The sequence below is a fragment of the Scyliorhinus torazame genome, chromosome 3, assembly GCF_047496885.1.
Source record: "Scyliorhinus torazame isolate Kashiwa2021f chromosome 3, sScyTor2.1, whole genome shotgun sequence".
Lineage (NCBI taxonomy): Eukaryota > Metazoa > Chordata > Chondrichthyes > Carcharhiniformes > Scyliorhinidae > Scyliorhinus > Scyliorhinus torazame.
This window is the reverse complement of record NC_092709.1, coordinates 130,316,117-130,324,045: the sequence shown is the minus strand read 5'-3', so window position 1 is coordinate 130,324,045 and position 7,929 is coordinate 130,316,117.

Genomic DNA, 7,929 nt, shown 5'->3' with positions numbered 1-7,929 from the left:
CCTGCAGAAGATAGTGCTCCTTATTGGATGACACTAACTGGAAGCAATGCATTTTTAAATAGAACTATTCTCTGTGCAATGATTTTCTTTTGCACTGAGGGATTTTTCACTGGTTGTGTCCACTTGATCAAAATGGGTCTACTTTGACTTTGTGCAATTGTATAGTGGGTGATACCAGATGGACATCTTTCCCGATGTCAATGACAATTTTGTTATTTGTATTTTGCACTTTTGCACTGCAATTTCAAAAGATCTTTGTGTAACAGATGTGTTGACTGGGGAGACAAAAAGACAAATGACCAAGACATTGGTCATGCATCACTCATTGTATGGATGTTAACTTTGTTGCAATATCCAGGGCTAGTGAACAGTCAATTCTAGCCCCATTTGACCCGGAGTCACAATACCAGTGAAATTAGATTTATTTAAATACCCACGGTCTTTGTTTGAGTCCAATAAACTACAGTCACCAGGTTAGTAACTTTAAAGTATGAGTAACCTTCAATTATGAACAGTATCTCCAACCCCCCCCCCCAAAGTTTTCTAACTCGGGCACTTTTTACACACACGCACACAGACAAACCATAAAGAGGGGAAAGGGTGGTGGAAATGGAAAACAAAATTAATAGAATAAAAGGATATGGATCTTTGATTCACGGGAATGATTCCTAGTCAATGTCTTTCTGATACCCCACCTGATACCCCAAATATACTACTTCTTTTGGGTGATACACGCACTTCTCGTGGTGCAGGCGGACCCGATATTTGGAAAACCACTTGAACACCGCCTCCAGGTTCTGCAAATCTCCCATTCCATGTCCCCTGTGATTCACACATCGTCTAAGTAAACTACAACACACAACAACCCACGCAGCATGTTCTCCATCATGTGCTGGAACACTGTGAATGCCGAGGATACTCCGAACAGAAGCTGGGTGTACTCATGGAGACCCTTGTGCGTTTTAATCATGACCTACTTCCGGGAGGATTTATTGAGCACCAGCTGTAGATAAGCATTGCTCATGTCCAATTTTGTGAATGTACAGGCACCGGCCAATGTTGCATACAAATCCTCGATGCGCAGTAAAGGTCTAATCTCAAAGCCGTGTTCACCATCAATTTATAGTCGCCGCAGAGATGGACTGTCTTATCCAACTTCATTACGGGGGCCACTGGTGCTGCCCAATCAACAAAGTCCTCAGGTTGAATAATGTCCAAACTTTCTAAACGCGGAAGCTCAGTCTCAACCTTCTCCACTATAACGCAGGGAACCAGGCGGGATGGAAATATCGGGACTGGGCTTCCAGGTCCACATGGATTTAGGCCACAGCCCCTTTAATGGTACCCAAACCAGGCTGGAAAAGCTCTGGGAATTTGCTCAGAACCTCACACAAACCGCCAGACCCCACTTGGAGGATATGCTGCCAATCCATCTGCAGCTGGTGGAGCCAATTGTAGCCCAACTGGCCAGGGCTGTTTCCTTGCATGACAATGAAGGAAAGGTGCACTGATTGGCATCCATAAACCATAGGAGTGGGGGTGGACCCCACGATGTTTAGTCATTTCCATGTACAAGTGACCAAAAAAGCTGCCTTGGCAGCCAAAGCCAAAGGGCAGGAATTACCGGCCAATCCACTCCATGTTTTCCAGTGGCAGAAGTGGCCCGCCAGTGTGATTTTCTGGTCCCGACATTTCCAATGGGATTTCTCGCTGACTGCACACCTAGTCGCCGGGAAATCTGTGCGCCATCAGTGAGACTGGAATATCCCGCCGGCATGAATAACCAACAAATTCCACCCAAAGTATGCACTCCTCTTTTGATAAGATCGAAGGTGCTCTGGACCACCACAGAAACGGCTGCTCCCATATCCAGCTCTATTTGGAGCATATAACCATTCAATTGTATTGAACTCGAATAGGGCCACGCGGGCACTGCCAAACAGTTCAGCTGCATCTCAGCCTCATCCTTTCCCTCTTCTGGGTCATCCAGATACAAAGCCCAGCCCCGAGGCTGGCACCTACCTCAAACAGGGTGTCTGGAGCGCTTGTCCTCCTGCTGCCAGTGGGTATGTCCAGACCAGCTTCCACACATCGCTTACGGGCCGGAATGCCTTCAACCGAGTCCAGGGATGTCGCACGTATCGGCGGCCGGCTCTTCGCCCAGAGGCGAGAACCACAGCCCCATTTGGCCCGGGCCGTGGAAATGCGACATGAGGGGTGACGCCCCCAAAACGTTCACCTCCAGCCCTTGTATCTCTTGGGTGCTGCGTTCCGTGTTTTCTTGGGACAGGAAGTTCTGCAGCGCCTGCTGAAAAATTAGGGGAACTTCACCCAAAAGCTTTTTTTGAGTTTGGATATTATTGATACCACAGACCAAGTGATCGTGGAACATATTGGACAAAATAGTTGATAGCTTCACGCTGGACGGTTCTTAATTGTTCACCCAGCGTGAATCGTTTAGAAATTTTACATCCGCTTCTGGACGAAGGAATCAATACAATAGATATGATATTGTTTGCACCCAGACTTGTGTGATTGGATTCTTTGATGGAGTTAAGGCAAAAGAGGGAAGAAGATGGGAGCAAGACTAAGTGCCTTGAGTTGTGGAAAGCGTCTGGAGACTGGTGTGCCATCACAGATTGTTAACAGTGGATGTATTCCGAGTTGTGTGTGTTATGGATGTGTTCCCTCACTCAGAGGTATTTGGCCCACATACCTAACTGTCCTAAAGGGTAGCATAATTCAGGAAAAACATGCCTGGATCAGAACAGCATTCGCATCTCTGCCATCCCAATGAGCCCCTTGACTCCTGCGTTGGCCCCAGACGACCTCCCTGCAAAGGAACTGTCTTCACTACATCTTCCTCCTCCTCCTCTGAGGAACTGTGCCACCTCTTCACTTCTTCCTCTTCAAGGTCCACACCACTCTGAAGGGCCAATTTATGGAGAGTGTGGCAGACCATTAAACAGCTCAACACTCATGAGGGGGGTGCATTGCAGAGCGCAGCCCAACTGGTCAAGGCATTGGAACTGCATCTTTGAAAGTCTGATAACCTGCTTTGATGGTCCTTGTGATCAGATGACATAGTTGTGGCCCCTCTGTCCCTCCATTGCAGAGTTACGTGAAGCTGTCAAAAGCCAGCTCTTCAAAGGATATCCCATATCCTCTAGCAACCATCCACTGATTCTCGCTGGTGCCATGAAGAACTATGGCACCTGCGTTTGCTGGAGGATGAAGGTGCCAGAGCAGCTGCCAGGATAGCGTGCACACACCGGCATAGAGTTCTTGTTGTGATAGCATGGCAGCTGAACATTTAGGAAGTGGAAGCTCCTCTTGATGATGAATCTCCCTGGATCTTCACTCAGTACCTTGATGGCCACATAGGTGTAATCGAAGACCCCCTGCATCTGAGAGGATCCAGCAATAAAGGCAAACGCACCTTGCCTTCAGTGCTTACATTACACCATTCAGTGGAACACATTTTTACGCGAATGAAACTCTGGACTCCCCTGCCCCCTCAAACAAGGCATCCTTATGTGATGATGTGCTGCCACCGAGAAGCTCCGCCAGAAATAATTTAATTAAAAACAAAGGGCAATTCTTCGGAAGTTTGACAGCTTCACAAGGTGCAAATCTGCACCTTGAGATTTATCGATTGTCAACAGCTTGTTCAAGGTAAACACTGAGGAGTAAGGAGATAGTGTGCAATTAAGATATTGGGTGCGATTTAGCGGCCTCGTCGCGCCTAACTTCGTGTCGGGACAACGTCGTCGAATTTCGTGAGAGCCCTCTCGCGAGATTTGCGACGCTCAAATTGCCTTGTATGACTTCACAAAATCTCACGAGACATTGTGATCTGGATCTTGCCCTCACTGGGCATGATCCAGGTCTGTATATTTAAATGATCCAATGGACTAATTTAAATATGCATTTGCAAGATTCTCTCGGTGCCCGGGATCTAATGGCCGCACCTGGGAGAACTCGCCAGGGTGCCATTTAGTACTGGTACACAAACATGGACTAGTCATAATGGCCCCTGTGGGGGTCTGCCAGACTATTAGTGACCCCCAGCTGGCCAGGGACAGGGCAAGATGGCATCCTGGCACTCCCTCCGGCACCCAGGCACATTGGCGCTGGCAGGGGCACTGCCACGGTGCCCAGGTGCCAGGTTGATACTATTGGCAAATTGGGCTCAGTGGGCCTTACCAGGAGATGGGTGAGGGGATATTCCCAGGGTACTTCCTGAGGTTGGGAACGGGTTGAAACTGGAGGTGCGTGGTGGTTTGGGGGAGTGGGGGGTGGAGGGGCGGGGTGGAGGGGGGATGGAGGGGGGGGGCAAAAAAAGGCAAATTGCCTTTGAATGACGTGGCGTTTCCCGGTGCTGCAGCTGCTGAGCTGCACCCCACTAACTGCACTCAAAACCAGGCATAATATTTTCCATTGATTTGCAGCCATTATACAAGTACATTTTGAACAATAATTCCATGGAAAATGTGAACTGACATTAACTGTCTTGGGTACGTTCCGTAGCAAGTTCACAAATCTGTTAATGTTTCCCTTATATCTCCACCTTTTGCCGAAAATCATTTGGCAACTATTACGGGGATCTGTTCTGTTCACCTTTGACTTTGGGACTACTGAATAGATTTCTGCTGTAGGATCTTTGTCTGCAGTGACTCTCTGGTAACTGAGGTTCTGCCAAGGAGGTTCAATAAGCTCGTATTTATTGAGATCCTATGCTTTCTCTGTATAATTATGAAAAGTGAGGGTAGGCTCACTCGATTGGCTGTAAATCTGATTCATGATGTAGAGTGACGCCAACAGAGTGAGTTCAATTCCCTACCATCTGAGGTTATCTATGAAAATCCCGCCTTCTCAACCTTGTCCTTCGCCTGAGATGTGGTGCCCTTCAGGTTAAATTAATACCAGTCAGCTCTCTCTCAAAGGGACTGTGGTGGCTTTCATGAAATGTGAAAACCTGGCAAACATTTTATGAGAGGAAATTTCCGTTCTCCTGAGTCAAACTTTCTTTCAAAGCTGCAGTTTTAAACACACTCAGAACTTGTGCAGCAGCAGGTAGTTTTTTTGTTTATACGTATGGATTCATTGGGACAATCATATTTGACGTCAAAGATCTTCTGAACAGGTTTACAATTGATAACATCTTCCTTTTATTTTCACACACATTCGTCACACGCATTAAACATTGATAAGTCTCTGTGGTTATTATTGGTGTTCCTAAATAAGCAGAATCGCATGAACTGCAAAATAATTTAATTCCAGATCTTACAATTGACCCCCAGGGGAATTCTTCACTCTGTTTTTGACACAGCATTTTTTCTTATTATAGAAAGAGGAAACACTGACCAGACAGCAGAACTCAACTCTGTGATTGACTGGAATACCTCCAGTCTTTCATTTATTGTGACTCACTAGCTGCTAATGTTTCAAAATTGTACATATTTTTATAGTATATATGTGTGTATATATATATATATATATAAATACTTCCAATGTCCACTTCCAATTTTTATCATTAATGCAGTTTTATTTTGATGACAGCATCAAAGGTCAAGTTACATATTAGAAATATCTACAAACCCAGCATTGGGAGGAGTATTTTGTTGAACATGGGGGCAGAATTTTGGAGGCAGGTACTGAGGTGGCCGCAATCCTGTTCTTGGTCCTTTTTCCCAGAGGCGGGATTGAAGACTGAAAAATCTACCTGCCCACATACAGCGAATAACCAATTAAGATAGGTGACAGGCCTAGTAATGCCAATTTACAGAGACGGACTGGAATTTTCCTGTCAACTTGCGTGGAATCGGCTACAAGGTAGCTGCCCGGAAGCAGCTTCTTGATGGCAGACCAGGGGAGCCAGCACTTCAGGCAGGCTTTGAGGCCTTCCCTGCCTACATGGCTACAGCTGCACCCGCTGGCTACTCTATGGAGGGGTTGTCCCACCACGATAGTGGCCTGCTGCTGAGTCCACCTTTTAACTTAAAACTTCTAAAATGTGCAACGATCATAACATGGGGTGTCCTCTCTCATTCTTATCGAATTATAGGCTACAGCTCTTTCTGACTTTTCCTTTTGGCCTACCATTTTTGAAGACCCAGCTGCCATCCTTCATTGGCATTGGATTGTGCACATGCACTCGGCCACTATTAGGTCTATTCATGGAAAAGTCATTTCTGGGTGATTTTTCCCACATACTGAGGGGTCGAGGGCCACGCTTGACCCTGACATTGGGGTCCTGACCCAAAATCCTGCTCCTGGTATCTTTGCGATCATCTGTGCTATTTCCAAATAAAATTTGTCCTATAATAACAGAGATTTTTTTATTCAAAGGATGCAGATTTCACTGTCTAGGCCAGCATTTATTGACCATCCCTAATTGTCCTTGAATCACTGCAGTCCCTATGGTGTAGGTACACCCACACTGCTGTTAGGGAGGGAGTTAATGAAACTTTAACACAAATTGTGAAGTTTGCTGAATATAGCATCCACTGATATAGCATCCAATTGTGTTGTGCCACTCCGAGCAGGGCTGGTATTGTTTGGCTGTGATATGCTGCAAGTTAAAGTCCATTATGTCAGGGTGTTCCAATGTCAAGTGATGTATTGGAAGTACACTTGTCAAGGATGGGGATTCTGATGCTGGCTGTAATAAGAGGTCTTTGGTCACTTTGTTCTGCGACCAAAGATGTAGAAATGGCTGCTGTCATCAAAGACGATTGTTCAATTTGCAGATTTAGGGGTGCAGCTACAAGAGAGCCTTTAGAAAAAGTTGCTCCAGTTTAGAATGTTTGGACATCCACCATGAGAGAGCATCACCAGAGAAGTCTGAGTAATGATTGCACAAACAGGATATCTGCGAAATGTTGGCTCAAGTTAAAGCAGCAGAGGAGCGCAACCTTTGGGGAAATGTCTAGTGCACATTCCAAAAACCATTAATTTGTTGTAAAGCATGATAGGATCTCTTGAGGATACGTAAATTGGAATTCTTTCACCAATTCTGGTTAAAAAATTAGAATACAAATGCCAATTTTAAATACCCGCTCATAATAAATGGCCTGAAAATGCTGTGGAATCATATTGTTCCACTTAAAGTGATGTTCAACCCACTGCCATCTTGCAGGGTCTTGAGATAGATGGCCAATGTACCTCCCTGTTTCAGCTCGACCACCTCTTATACTATGAGATAATTGAGACCCTCTGAACTTGCTTGGAATTTTGAGCTACAAATGGATGGATCTTATTTGAACTCGGGGTTGAATGGCTGAAAGGGACTGCTGGGGATTGGTCAGAAAATGGCCCAGAATTATTGGTGAGGCAAGTGGGGTGAGGACTGATCTTCTAGACCCCATAATAAAGCAAAACTCTGGCTTGCTAGCTTCAAATAAATGTGATCCTGGCTTCAAAATAACTCAGCAAGCACAGTGGTAACCGTGGGCAGGTAATTGCTCTCCTCCACCCTGTAATGTATCTTGACTAACATATTTATTCCAGCTCCTTTGGTTATGTTTCTCGGCTTAATCTAGATGATTTCAGCATTCTTATAGATGTATTGCCTTCCCCTCTATTTTCTAAAGTGTCTATCACAGCTTTAAAACTGCAGTTTCACTTTACAGTTTTACTGTGTACTGAGGGTGCAGCTGCAGTGACTCCTCCCCCTGTAGCACGTTCAAGTCTTAAGGAATTTCCAGATATTTGTTGATAACCTCCCTTCATTCCAGGAAATTGGTTTATGTTAAAGTGAGAACTTACCTGATCTGATCGACAAGTTTATGTTTATGTTGAAGTGAGAACCTACCTGACCTGATCGACAAGCGACTCTAGTCCCACACTGCATGCTTGACTCTTGCGGCACTCAGAGCAATAAAGTATGGGTAGTAAATGCCAAGATCAAACAGAAAAATAATCCAT